Source organism: Pogonomyrmex barbatus, unplaced genomic scaffold, assembly GCF_055798465.1.
Source record: "Pogonomyrmex barbatus isolate J1 unplaced genomic scaffold, ASM5579846v1 scaffold4, whole genome shotgun sequence".
Classification (NCBI taxonomy): domain Eukaryota; kingdom Metazoa; phylum Arthropoda; class Insecta; order Hymenoptera; family Formicidae; genus Pogonomyrmex; species Pogonomyrmex barbatus.
Genome location: NW_028297138.1, coordinates 2,180,222 through 2,194,224, shown reverse-complemented (window position 1 = coordinate 2,194,224; position 14,003 = coordinate 2,180,222). Strand labels below are relative to the sequence as shown.

At 33.9% G+C, this 14,003-nt stretch overlaps 1 protein-coding gene across 4 annotated transcripts in view; it reads left to right on the top strand.

The window, feature by feature from the left end:
• The window catches only part of LOC105423790 (transmembrane protein 114), a 517,194-nt gene that overhangs the window by 369,109 nt on the left and 134,082 nt on the right, over positions 1-14,003 (top strand). The gene's annotated exons all lie outside the window — the stretch shown is intronic.

Here is a 14,003-nt window from a genome sequence, read left to right as displayed (position 1 = left end):
TTCTCTCAACATGTTGCGGACATTCTCTCATCACGTGATCACGCAATTCGTACGAATCGCGCAAACTAGTGCGTGCAATCTGACTGGCGATTCTATTTTCTCAATGTGTACACAATCATTGAACTCTTCTGTACATCTCATTGTAAATGTTGACTCATTAAATTACTGTGATCTGTGTGATCTCTAAAAGATCTAGTAACTATATCACCCATCCTCAATCGAGAGTCGTTCCAGCGAACGGCGTCTCAACTCCGCATAAAAATAAATTGTAAACATTTTCATACATTAATATTAATTTATATTTTAAGTAGTAAAATATTGTAAAATATTGTAAAATTATTAAGTAGTGTCCAGCGAACGGTGTTACAATTCCGCACATAAATTTCTGTTTTTTTTCTTTTGTTTTGATAGAGATACAGTACTGGACAAAATAAAGTACGCACTTAGAACTTTTTACATTTATTTGAATAACTCGCTAATTTTGGCAATTAACATAATGATAATTCAGACAAAAGAAGATTTTTTAATTTACTTTACAGTTTTGACTGCACAAATTCCAAAAACAGTCGTAATTCTTTAATGATCAAATCTGTTACATTTATTATCATTTACTGTGATCAAAATAAAGTACAAGTGATAAAAAAGTATATTAAAAATAAAATTTATAATTAATTACTTAGTATGACCACCTTTTGCTTATATAACTACTTGCAAGCATCAAGACATACTTTCGACAAGGTTTTAAATATGCTGCTGATCGATATTTTCCCATGCCTTTTCCAATGCTCGAAATAACTTGCTTTTGTTCGTTACTTCACCCTTGTCTTTCTGATCTAAAATGGACCACAGATTTTCGATCGGATTCAGATCCGGCGATTGCGCTGGCCAATCGAGCAGTTTCATCCGCGAATACGGAAGAAAGCAATAGTTTTATGAGCGATATGTTTGGAATCATTGTCTTGTATTGAAAAATAAAGGTATTCTCCAGATTAATATTTAGCAGAGAGTCTTCCAAATTTTCATTAAGAGTATCAATGTATACGTCTGCTGTCATTGTACCATCGATTTTGACTAGATTTTCCAAGCCTGACCACGCAAAGCACTCCTATATCATTATACGGCCTCCATTGATCGTTCTTTTAGATATTTTTATCCACAAGTTTTTTGCCAGGCTTCGACCGAACTTGTGGTCGCTGTTTATGATCGAAACGATCAAATAAAATAAATTTGATGTTTAATACATGAGTATTAAACATGTTAAGATAGCCACCAAACCCTTCCAAGTCAATGGGAAGGTAAAGTGATATAATCGCATCTTAGCTCCTATCTTAGGGAAGCTACATATATACCGGGAAGGATTGGCACAAGTTTTTAAGCGAGATGGAATTTGCTCTGAATACCGTGAATCGGACGACCAAAAGAAACACCAAGCGAATTATATGGCGTTAAGCAGCGAGATCATGTGATTGACGCATTGAAGGTATATGTGTTGGATCGAGATGAGGCAGAGAGTAAAGATTTAAACGGAATTAGAAAAGAGGCGGCGAAGAAAATCAAAAGGGCATGAGTGTTTAATGAGCAATATCTTAACAGAAAACGAAAGGCTGCGCGCGAATATACGGGAGGCAATTTAACTGTTGTAAAAAATTTCAATACTGCGGGAGGAAAGTTGATGCCAACCTATCGAGGGCTTCACGTAATTAAGTGCTTAAAAAATAATGAATATATATTAACGAACATAGATGGTCGCAAAGGCCGTATATGGGAAAGGTCATGGGAAAATTTAAATATGAAACTCTGGTTAAATCTCGGACCGAGCGAATACGGTGGAGACCTTGGCACAGGTTTTGATAGCAAGAACGAAGAAAATAAACTGCAAGTTTTATTCTTGATTCTGGTTGATGTGTTGTTTAGACTGAATACCAGATATGTTATCGATTATATTCTATATATTTCTATATATTTGACCAAGTTAATCACAGCCTGTGCTATTGCTTATTTCACATATATTGGTCAGCCGATTATTGCAAAATTATGCCAACGGCCGAAAACGGCCTAATGTCAGACTAGCCGAACATGTAGTCGAATTTCAGAAAACTGTGAGAAAGGCGACAAAGCCACGCTACAATCACGTGACGAAATAGCGAGAGAAGCCTGTGCGAGAGGACCGAAGCTGCGAGGGCCAGCGCCGGGACTCACTTTGTACTCGACAATCGAACAATGAAGTTTATCTTTTTTCTTACAAAAATTTCGACAGAAAATGAATAACTTTTATTGTGCAAAAGAAATATAGATGCATTCCATAATAACAATTTTGTTCATTTTCTTTCAATTTGTGAAAAATTTGCTTGACGTTTTCGATTTACTACTTTTACAAAAATGATCATAAACTATTCTCTGACTTACAATTCACTTTTACAAAAATTTTTGAATCGTTCATTGATCTCTAGTTACTCTAATTTATTACCAATGACAGAATATTTTTCTTGACTTTTTTCCAATTTTGTCGACTGCTGCCAACTGTCAACTGAAGATTAGCACAATGGAGAGAGTATGCATTTCACCGAGGCTTTTGTTATTTTAGTTCTCAGTAACTATAATATAGTTCGATATCAACTTTCGCATATGAGTTTCTTATTAACTAAAGATGATTTATGCGATATAATTATTATTTATTATTGTATTAATAAAAAATTTAAAAGTTATTTCGTCGATGCGATCTTTCATTGGTTATTCAGTGATGTGACGTACTAAAACGATTATAAAATCAATGATATGCATACATACAGGGAATTTTAATGATTTATAGTGACATATAGTTATAAGGGCCATTACATACAAAATTCATAGTATGGCATAAGCACAGCATAAGATTGCTAGACTAATGAGTATTCAGTACAAAATTACCATATTTATACATAAATTGCTAAATAAAATTCAGATTAAATGCAAAATAAAAAAAGGTAAAACAAAAAAATAAAAAGTAAATTGATACCAGCTACTGATATATATTAACAATAGTAACAAAGACTATTCATGACAAGCAGTATCTCGGTTGCTAAATTTTTCTTCTATCTATAAGTCGGTTTTTATAACGTCTTTCGACATTATCCAATAGCCTTTTGGCTATTCCTGCATATATCCGTTGTTAACACGGATATATGGGACCTACAGTTTTACGCCGATCCCGCATGGCCAATATAGGGATTTTTCATCAGCTGAGTTACTCTAGGCGATTCGCCAAACCTTCGTAGAAAAGCGTCGTCGCTTGTACATATTGTCGGTCGGGATTCGAACTTGGGACCTCTGACTTACAAGTCTCGCGCTAACTCGCAGAGCTACAACGCGCTCTAACAACGTTCTACAACGTAAATTTTTATATGAAATAAATTCAATAATTATATCACCAACTATGTGCCACTTAGTTCAGCAGATTTTCAACGTAGTGGTTCTATAACAATTCAGAGGCATATGATAATATTTATCGCAATACTTATAAGGGAAGTGATGGAAGTGTCTCTCGATTTTAATGAACTTCGAATATGTTAAAATATAAACAGAAATAAGAGACACATATCTTTTTTTTATCTGCGTTCTTGCCCGTTAAGGGAGTGAAATCATCGCTTGAAAAAAATCGGTTTTTTTTCCAGAGTAAATATCGTCCAAATCATTAAAGATATGAAAAAAAGTTTTAAACAAAAGTTTTATGGCTGCAAGTGTTTATAATGACGCGTTTAAATTTAAAAAAAAATTTTTTTAATTTGTTGTAATTGGTTTGTATTTGTTTTAATTTTGTTATATTTTCGACCAAATGTTATATTACCCTCCTATCCCCCTAAATTTAAAAAAAATTTTTAATTTTTGTAAAGACAAAGATTAAAGTGCATTTTATGCTGAATACAACGATCTATACAGTTATTTTTTGAAATCGCATTTTTGGGAAAATGAGCAAGAAAGCCTCTATATACGCGCTCCATACATATTCGTCTCATATTAGCTGCGCATTGACTGCGCGGGATAGCATTAAAGGCGAATATGACGCAGTTCGGCAGTACAGTATCAGTGCAACAATAATTATTGAAATAAGAGCTTTTTTTATAATAATAATAGTAATAATAATAATAATGATAGCAGGTCTTGTTAAATGGTATTCAAATATCTTTGATGATGTTTCAAAGAACGTTCGAAGCACTTTAGACATTTACAAACAAGTTACAAATAAAAAAATGATTATTCTCATAAAATATCGTTCATTTAATTTTGACCATAGAGCAACTATGACAATGTTATAAACTATACTTTATCGATCAATATTTACATTTTGTAATATACTGACGTCATGCAGATAAGAGATTTGGTTACGCACAGCTTTATTTGCAAATATGCAAGAAAATCGTTGCACAAGCTTTCTTAATCCGACGCTAAGCGAAAATAGATTTATAGATTTGCTGAGACATAGTTTTATTTGCTTACATTGGTCATGTGACTGTTAATTAAAAGAGCGCAGATTGTTACAATGAATTCAATTTTAAACTTGATATAAAACAGAGCAGATTGTTACAGTGAATTCATAGTTTTATAATTGATTTCATTCTGTAAAGTGTTATCAACTAATAAGTGTAATTAATAAGATAATGTAACTAATAAGAGTAAGTAATATGAAATTTAATAAGTGAATACCCACTTTTAAAAGTTTTAAAAGATATATAAGTAATTTTATTTATAATATAATTTTTATATTAAAAATATATATACAAATAATATTTGTAATTTTTAGAAAATATGCTGTTTAATTTAAATGTTTAAATGTAATTATACTGCTATATGCAGTATTTATTTTACATATTATATATATATATATATATATATTGCGACCGCTGTCCTGAATTCGTCGCTCGTGAGACCGAGCGATCCAAATCCGTCCGCTCCTCTCGGTCCTTCGCAAATAATTGACACATGACAACGATTTTTTAAAATTCGTTACTCACTTGCAAATAACACGATTGAGCGCCAGGCACGTGCCACGAGAGTTCGAAATTCTATTCGTTTACGGCCCGACACACGGCGACAGATTGCACGGCTGCTCAAAGAGGACTAGGAAAGGGATGGTTCGGTGGTCAGGGCGCTATTCGAGAGATGAGAGAGAGAGAGAGAGAGAGAGAGAGAGAGAGAGAGAGAGAGAGAGAGAGAGAGAGACTAGTAAATAATTAAAGTCGATGATTAATAATTAATAACAAGTTTATTCGCGAACTCCTCAGCGCGGCCTCGAGGCAGTTTACATAAATTTGACCTCACCGATTACGTGGCGCACGGCTGACCCGCAGGTCGCGCGACGTAAATAAAAACGACCGGCAATATCTAAAGATTTCGAGAACCGAAATCTCGCGTCAACTCGACAACGGTCTTCGCATGCGAGATTCGCTACAATGAGCTCCCGAGATTCGCAGCGGGACTAGCAGCAAAAAGAATATAATATTAGACATGCAATTAGTCGGTATAAATAGTTAAATCAACGCGGATAAGACAGTAATAAGCGCACGACAATCTACAGCCCGAATAATAGTATGCGCAAGCAAGGATGCACAGCAAGCTAAGTTCACGAAGGCAGGATAGCGTAATAGTAGGTATACTGGACGGGTTTTAACCCAGGAACTCCTAGGAGGATGCGGGTGTGCGGGGGGAACTCGTAGGCGCGGGGAGAGGAAAGGGGAGAACTCATTGGCGCGGGATAGAGGAGAGGGGGAGGGGTGTTTCGTCGGCAGTCCTTTAAAAATATGTCGCCGAGAGGAGGGGAGGTCTTTTCTTTGAAAATGTAATGCCGAGGGCGGTTCTATTTTTTTTTCTATGACGAGCTGCGAAAAGATGGCTTTTCGACTTTTCTTAGTAATAAATATTGACACGTGTTTGTTCCTGTTTGGTCAAGCTCAGGTGTTTGACAAGTAGGAAACAAATAAATTTTGGCAGCGACGCGAAATGGAAAATATAAAAATGAACAAATTCAGTAAAAACATATGCCGCCGAGAGGAGGAGGGAGGATCTTTCCTTTGAAAATGTGACGCCGAGGGCAGTTCTGTTTTCTCTTTTTTTATGAAGAGCTGCGAAAAGATAGTTTTTTCGACTTTTCTTAATAATAAATATTGACATGTGTTTGTTTCTGTTTGGTCAAGCTCAAGTATCTCTCAAGAAGACAAATAAATTTTGACAGCAACGCGGAATAAAAACTATAAAAATGAACAAATTCATTAAAAAGTATTACTCTTTTCATCGATGTTATACTAATAAATAATATTCCATCATAAATACCAAGTTTCTTAATTGACGACAATAAATTGCGACTCAGAGGATCTGTGACCATGCTTTGATTTCGACAAAGGAACAAAGAAATTCTTGTACTTTCGTATAGGCTTTTAGGATTTGTTCTATTTCATTCTCATATGTCAATGGTGCACATAAGCGATGCACATGCATATGGGACTTATTTTTTTAACGCGATCCTTTCCTAACGACAATTTTTTTGAGGAATTTCTGCGGTCACAAAGAAAATGCAGATGATATATATAATAGATCGTTGAGCACACGGAATCACAGTAGGTTGAAACTCTAACGAATTGATCGAATGTGAAAGAAAGAAACAGTTGTGAAATAGTTGTGAATATTGTGATTTGAAAATATGGAAGAAGATTTCGTGAATATAATGGACGAAGTGTTTGAAGAAGAAGAAGAAATGAACATTAATATTGAAAACATTGACATTGACATTGACATTGACATTGAAGAAAAGTTTTCCGAAGAGCACACATTGTCTGATGACAATGATTATCTAAGTGATCAAAGTGAGGATCTTACGGATCGTGAAGAGAAAATTATCACACATTCGGAATTTCTTGCTCTGAATCCCCATAAAAAACATAATTTGCACAATTTATTTTCATTATTCAATGGGTGGTGCTCTGATTGTATGTGCTGATGCATTGTTCCTCTGACAAATATTGATATCGGAGCAATGTATGCTGTTAGGAAGCATGAAATAAATTCTCTTGGTGCGTTAAACGGCCGATCTTGCTCCAACTGCAGACAGCCTCTCTGCCTCTCATATACAATAATACCGTGTAATATGTGTCCTATTTGCGCAAAGTAAACTTCTGTGAAAAACAATATTGTGAACGAGTCACATGCAAGTGCTCTATGGAAAAGTGATATAAAAAAAAAAATATGGAACACTTAGAGTGAAACGCGAGCTGCTGAAGCAGTGCAGCCAGGTCGCTATCTTAGTATTTCGCGTGGATGCAACGATGCGACGAGTGCATCAAACACGAGAAACTTAGCTGTATTAATTCTTTGTCAATAGAATTTAATTTAAATTAAATTATAATTAATTTTATAATTCTTCTTTATTAAAATAGATTCTTCAAACGTTTTCGGTTCCAATTTTGAGCCATCTTCAGTGAGCCGATAGTTGATCAAAGCTGTACTCTAATGTGACAAGGTAAACTGTATCGCCCACGCCGGTTGCCACGTCGTGTGAGGGAAACGTTTTAATCTTGTCCCTAATGAAGCCACAACACAATATAATTAATTTCTAAGGATAATATTTTAGTGGATTTCAACCAACTATTGTAATACTTATGACGAGTAAAGTTAAGCCGTACATGGTGATAAAATGTAAGTACAAAAAAAGATGTATCAAATGAAATTTAAAAAACGCTAATAAAATTTAACCAAGTATGCTAGTCAAAAGACAGTGTGTGAGTGAGATAAACACAATAAAAAGGTTGTTGAATTCGAATAAAATAATCATAAGGTCAAAAATAAATATTATAACTTGTTGAGAATAGAGACGTACAAATGATGAAGGCATTCCGTGTCTATCTGCAAATTTAATGTGTTACTTTTTTGTAATTTAATGAACAGCATCTCCGAAATTAAGCGTCATAGTCACGTTCGGTATCTAGTATTTTGACCCTATTCCAAGAAAAATCACGATGGAAGTTCAATCTGTAATCCGTAATGACAGGTTTGATATTTGTATTTCTGCGAATATGACTACGATGTTCGTTTAGTCTAGCTTTTAATTGTCTCTTGATTTGCCCCACATAACACTTGTCACAATTCAATCTTGTATACAACATTTTTCCACAACATGATTCCACAGGGTTTTCATCTTTATGAGCTTGAATTATTTCTCTTAATTTATTATGGCTAAAGAAGGATAATTTAGTGTCTTGGTCATTTATAATTGTTTTAACTTTGCCTACAATAACCAAGCTAAAAGGCAATGTGAATCATTTAATTTTATTGTCATTGTCACTAAATTCTTTGTCAATATTTAATGCATCGTCATTTCTAAAAAATAGGGTTTTTAATCTTTGAGATATGCAGTTAAAAATAAAATTAAGAGGATAATAGTTGCTTAACAATGTAGAAACTATAAATTCCAGGTTTTCCTCCTCGCCTAACAATACTATTTACAACATTCATCTCCTGAAACATTTATCCACAACATTACTCACAGTTCCTTGTATATCCCAAATGATAAATGGTTCCTAAACTTGTCGCTTATCCTGATTCCAGCAGATGTTCAATATTTATTACAGTTAAGAGAAAATTACCTTATCAAAGATATTTAAAAAATGATAATTAAAACAATCAAAAACAGGAGAAAAACATCAAAAAATTCCCATAGAATATTCAATTATATTTGAGAAACAGGTTTATATCTCTAATAAATAATATATCTTCCTTTATCCTCCAGAAAAGTAGCATTAACGAAAGATTATCACAACTATATGAAAACACTATTTCATTTATTAAACAAAATTCTAATATCATTTTCACTCGGGTCGATAAAGGTAATGTGACTGTTGCGCTGGATAGGGATATGTATATTTCTAAAGTTAATGACTTACTGAAAGATCCAGATACCTATATCAAAGTGAATAAAAGATCCTACTAAAATTATAACCAAAAAATTGCGTAATCTCCTCAAGATGTGGCAAGAATTTATATCAGAATTTATATCACTGTTTACAACAAATTGATGGTTAGCGATAATATATTACCAAGAGCGTATAGTCTATCGAAGATACATAAACAGAGTTATCCATTTAGATTAATTGTTTCTTGCGTTGACAGCCTGTTTTGGCATCATTTCTCAACAAATTTATTATGCAGAGCATTCCTAAATCTAATACTGGAGTTGATAACAATTCTCAACTTATCTAAAAATTATCAGATTAACATATTGCAGATTGAAGATGATTATTCATTAATTTCCTTAGATATGAAATCCTTGTTCACAAACGTTCCGTTTGATTTGGCAATGGACAGCATTTCCAAATGTTAGGGTGATATAATACCGAATTGTGACATCCTCAAGGAAGAATTTCTTGAAGCGGTCTCTTTGGTTCTGCATTCTACATATTTTATATTTGATAATCAGATCTGTAAATAAACCTTTGACTTACTCATGAGTTCTCCATTGTCCTCGATTATAGCGGACTTGGTGATGACGGATCTCGAGGAGAGGGCAATTAAAATAATAGACATAGACTTGCCATTTTATTACCATGCCATTTATTATGTTGATGATATTGCCTTGGCTATTCTATCTAATAAGATACTGTTAGAAGATACTCTTAAGACTTTCAATTCTTTCCACCCACGACTTCAATTTATATGTGAAGTGGACGGGAATTGAATTTTTGGAAATTACCATGAAAATTGTGAATAACGTAGTACATTTTGATTGGTACCATAAGCCGACCTTTTCTGGGAGATATTTAAACTATCACTCCCAACACCCTCTGTCCCAGAAGAGAGGTATTGTTTATGTTATCTTGTAGATAGAGCCTTCTCCTTGTCACATTCTTAATATCACCAAAAAAATCTGGAATTTATAGTTCCTACATTGCTAAGCAACGATTATCTCTTAATTTTATTTTTATTTTTTGCATATCTCAAAGATTAAAAACTTTATTTTTTAGAAATGACGATACATTAAATATTGACAAAGAATTTAGTGACAATGACAATAAAATTAAATGGTTCACATTGCCTTTTAGCTCGGCTAGTAGGCAAAATTAAAACAAATATAAATAATCAAGACACTAAATTATCCTTCTTTAGTCTTAATAAATTGAGAGGAATAATTCAAGCTCATAAAGATGAGAACCCTGTGGAATCATGTAAAATGTTGTATACAAGACTGAATTGTAACAAGTGTTATGTGGCAAACCAAGAGACAATTAAAAACTAGACTAAACGAACATCGTAGTCATATTCGCAGAAATACAAATACTAAATACTGTCATTACGGATCACAGACTGAGCTCCCCTCGTGATTTTTCTTGGAATAGGGTCAAAATACTAGATACCCACCGTGATTACGACAACGCTTAATTTCGGAGATGCTGTTCATTAAATTACAAAAAAATAACACATTGAATTTGCAGACACGGAATCATTCATATGTCTCTGTTCTCAACAAGTTATAATATTTATTTTTGACCTTGTTTATGTTTTTGATTATTTTATTCGAATTCAACAACCTTTTTATTATGTTTATCTCACTTATACATTGTCTGACTATCTTTTGACTAACACACTTGGTTAAATTTTATTAGCGTTTTTTAAATTTCATTTGACGATACATCTTTTTTTATACTTATATTTTATCACCATGTACGGCTTAACTCTACTGTCGTAAGTATCACAATAGTTGGTTGAAATCCACTAAAATATTATCCTTAAAAATGAATTATATTGTGTTGTGGAACAAGATTAAAATGTTTTCCTCACACGATCGGTTCACTGAAGATGGCTCAAAATTGGAGCCGAAACGTTTGAAGAATCAATTTTAATAAAAAAAAATTATAAAATTAATTGCGCACTACTTACCGCGCGTTTCTCATTGCCCTTTGTTGATTGATTTGAATTATCGAGCAACTTATATCATTAATTAAAAGAAAAATACATTTCATTTACTGAACTGTGTTAAAGATATCGCCAAGAAATCAAATTCGCGAAATTGCATACGATTATGGTTCATCGATTTATACAAATTTTTAAGTACCAGCCTTGATAAATTGGCATCTTTTCTAACGAGGGAAAAATTAAAAATTTTATGTTCCGAATTTTCAACGTTATCAAACGAGGATTTTGAATTGTTGAGCGTAAAGGTGTCTTTCCCTGCGTGGATTGCGCGGACAAGCTGCAAGCCTACCATCGCGCGAATCATTCTATAGCTCGTTTACTGGTGACATGGTGTTGGAGAACGATTACGCGCACGCTGCGAACGTCTGGCAGCGGTTTTCTATTAAAACCCTAGGCGAATATAGCCATCTGTATAAAAACCAATGTTTTGTTATCGGTCGAAAATTTCCGCGAAAGTTGTATCAAAAATTACTGTCTTAATCCCGCGCTAATTATTACACTTTGCCAGGTTTCACGTGGGACGCCATGCTGAAATATACGCGCGTTGTGTTGCACCGACATCAATATTATGTTTATCGAGCGCGGTATATGCGGTGGCTTCGGTCATATTCCGGCAGATACGCGCAGGCCGATAACAAGTACATGCATTTGTACGACCCATCGAAACCATCGTATTTGATGTACTATGACGTGAACAATCTGTATGGGGCAATATGTCAACCGCTGCCCTATGAATTTTGATGAGTCGAAGACGTTGCAAATTTTGATGCGAGCGCGAGCGTTTCGGATTCGCCTACGGGTTATATTTTTGAGGTTTCGATTTCGAATATCCGCGTCATCTGCACGATTGACACACTGACTTATCTTTCTGTCCGACGCGCGATAAATCATCCGGCATGCGGCACGATAAACTTCTCGCGATATTATATGATAAGAAGTGGTACGTCATCCACCTGCAGCAATGTACGCGTCACTGTCTTCGTATCGCAGAGATACACCGCGTACTATAATTTGCTCGATCCGCTTGGCTCCGCGATTACATTGAACTCAATACACATTTTGGAACATGCACGAAAAATGATTTCGAAAAAAATTTATACAAATTGATGAACAACGCAATATTCGATAAAACAATGCAAAAAAATTCGGAAACACGTGGACGTAAAATTAATACCGAAATGGGATGGACGGTATGATGCAGAGGTAATGATCGCGAAACCAAATTTCCACAGCCGCAACGTCTTTGCGGAAAACTTAATCGCCGTCGAACTGCCTAAACTCGAGGTGAAATTCAACAAGCCGATTTACGTGGGTATGTGTATACTCGACATATCAAAAATCTGCTTGTACGAATTTCACCACGAGTATATGTCATCGCTGTATCGCGAGAAATGTAAGATCATGTACACCGACACGTCATATAGTCTCATATACAATACTACATTGGGTGCGATGATGTATATGAGATGATGAAACGCGATGTCGCTAGATTCGACACAAGCGATTATCCGATGGACGCGTATGGTATGTCTCTTGTGAATAAAAAAGTATTCGGCATAATGAAGGACAAGAATAACGGTGCGATAATGACGGAATTTGTCTCAGAATTTGGACTTAGAGCGAAGATGTACGCAATGAAGGTGAAGAGTATAAAGGACATCAAAAAGGCGAAAAGTGTAAAGAATAACGTCATAATGCGAAAAATAATGTTCGATGATTATACGCGGTGCTTGAATGAAGAGATCGAAATGACTCGTCGCCAGTGTATAAGATCCAAGCTACACCAAGTATATACAAGTCTCAAACAGCCGATATTAAAAATTATTTAATAAAATAATGAATTCGCGAAACTGTATTAAAAAATAAGAAAGATTATATTCAATAATAATAAAAAGTTATTATAAATAAAAATGTGAAAATTAAAATAAGTATTTTTGAAATGAATATTATGTTGTAAATTTAAAATTTGAATTTACAATGTGATTATAAAAAGTATTATTTTTATACATTATTTCATGTTCAATTATATCATTTTTATACATACTTTTAATTGTAAATGTAATTCTACAATTTTACTTACGACACAAAAAGTTAATTTTATTTCAACACTACAAATTTATAAATGCGCTGAAAACTATTACAATGAATCTTCAAACCCATAATGATAGTTGTAATTTTATATATAATTTTTCTTTAAATGTATAATAGAAGAATTATTATACGCAGTCATAATTAAATAATCAATTAAATCAATAATTAGATAATCATTAAGTTAATCTATAATTAATTATTTAATGATTATTTAATTATTGATTTAATTAATTATTTAATTATGTAGGAACATGAAGGATGCTGAATATCGGATTGATTCGTATCGATGCGATCGAAATCGCATTCGAGAGGATCCGCGGGGTGTCGTAGCGCGTCGCGAAGAGAGTCCGCATTGAGTCACAAGAGTAAGTTGAGTACAATTGAGTTAAGAGAAAGAGTTCACGAATTAAAACGACACGAGTTAAAGAGTTCATGATAAAGAGACTATATACGAGTATATACGAGCCGAATAATCTGAGACTAAAGAATTATACATATACGAGTGACGAATAATACTCAGAGAAACTAAAATCAACGTTATTTTGACGCGTAACGAAATGCAAATTTATTAGACTGTAGACAGATTCGCGAGCGCGAATAACTATTTCTTGTACGTAACTTATTCTCGAATCGATCATTTTGCAAAAGTTTTATATAATTGTTCGTTTTATATAATTGTTTTATATAATCGTTTCAAGTAAATTATTGTGAACATTTATTTCTTAATGGAAAAAATTCCTTAAACTAAATTCTTTTTTCTACAATAATTTTGGGGACTCAGCCGGGATACGAGAGCCGTTAAAACATTACAGAATTCGAAAGTGTAACGGCGGACAAAATCACACAACACGCAAGGAGAAAAACAAGGTGAACTGTATTGTGAACTGTGGATGCGTATATATATTCGCTCAGAGACAAAGATATAATAATCGGTAATATAAGTGACGTGCATAATTCGTGTATAGTTCGTGCGTTGAACA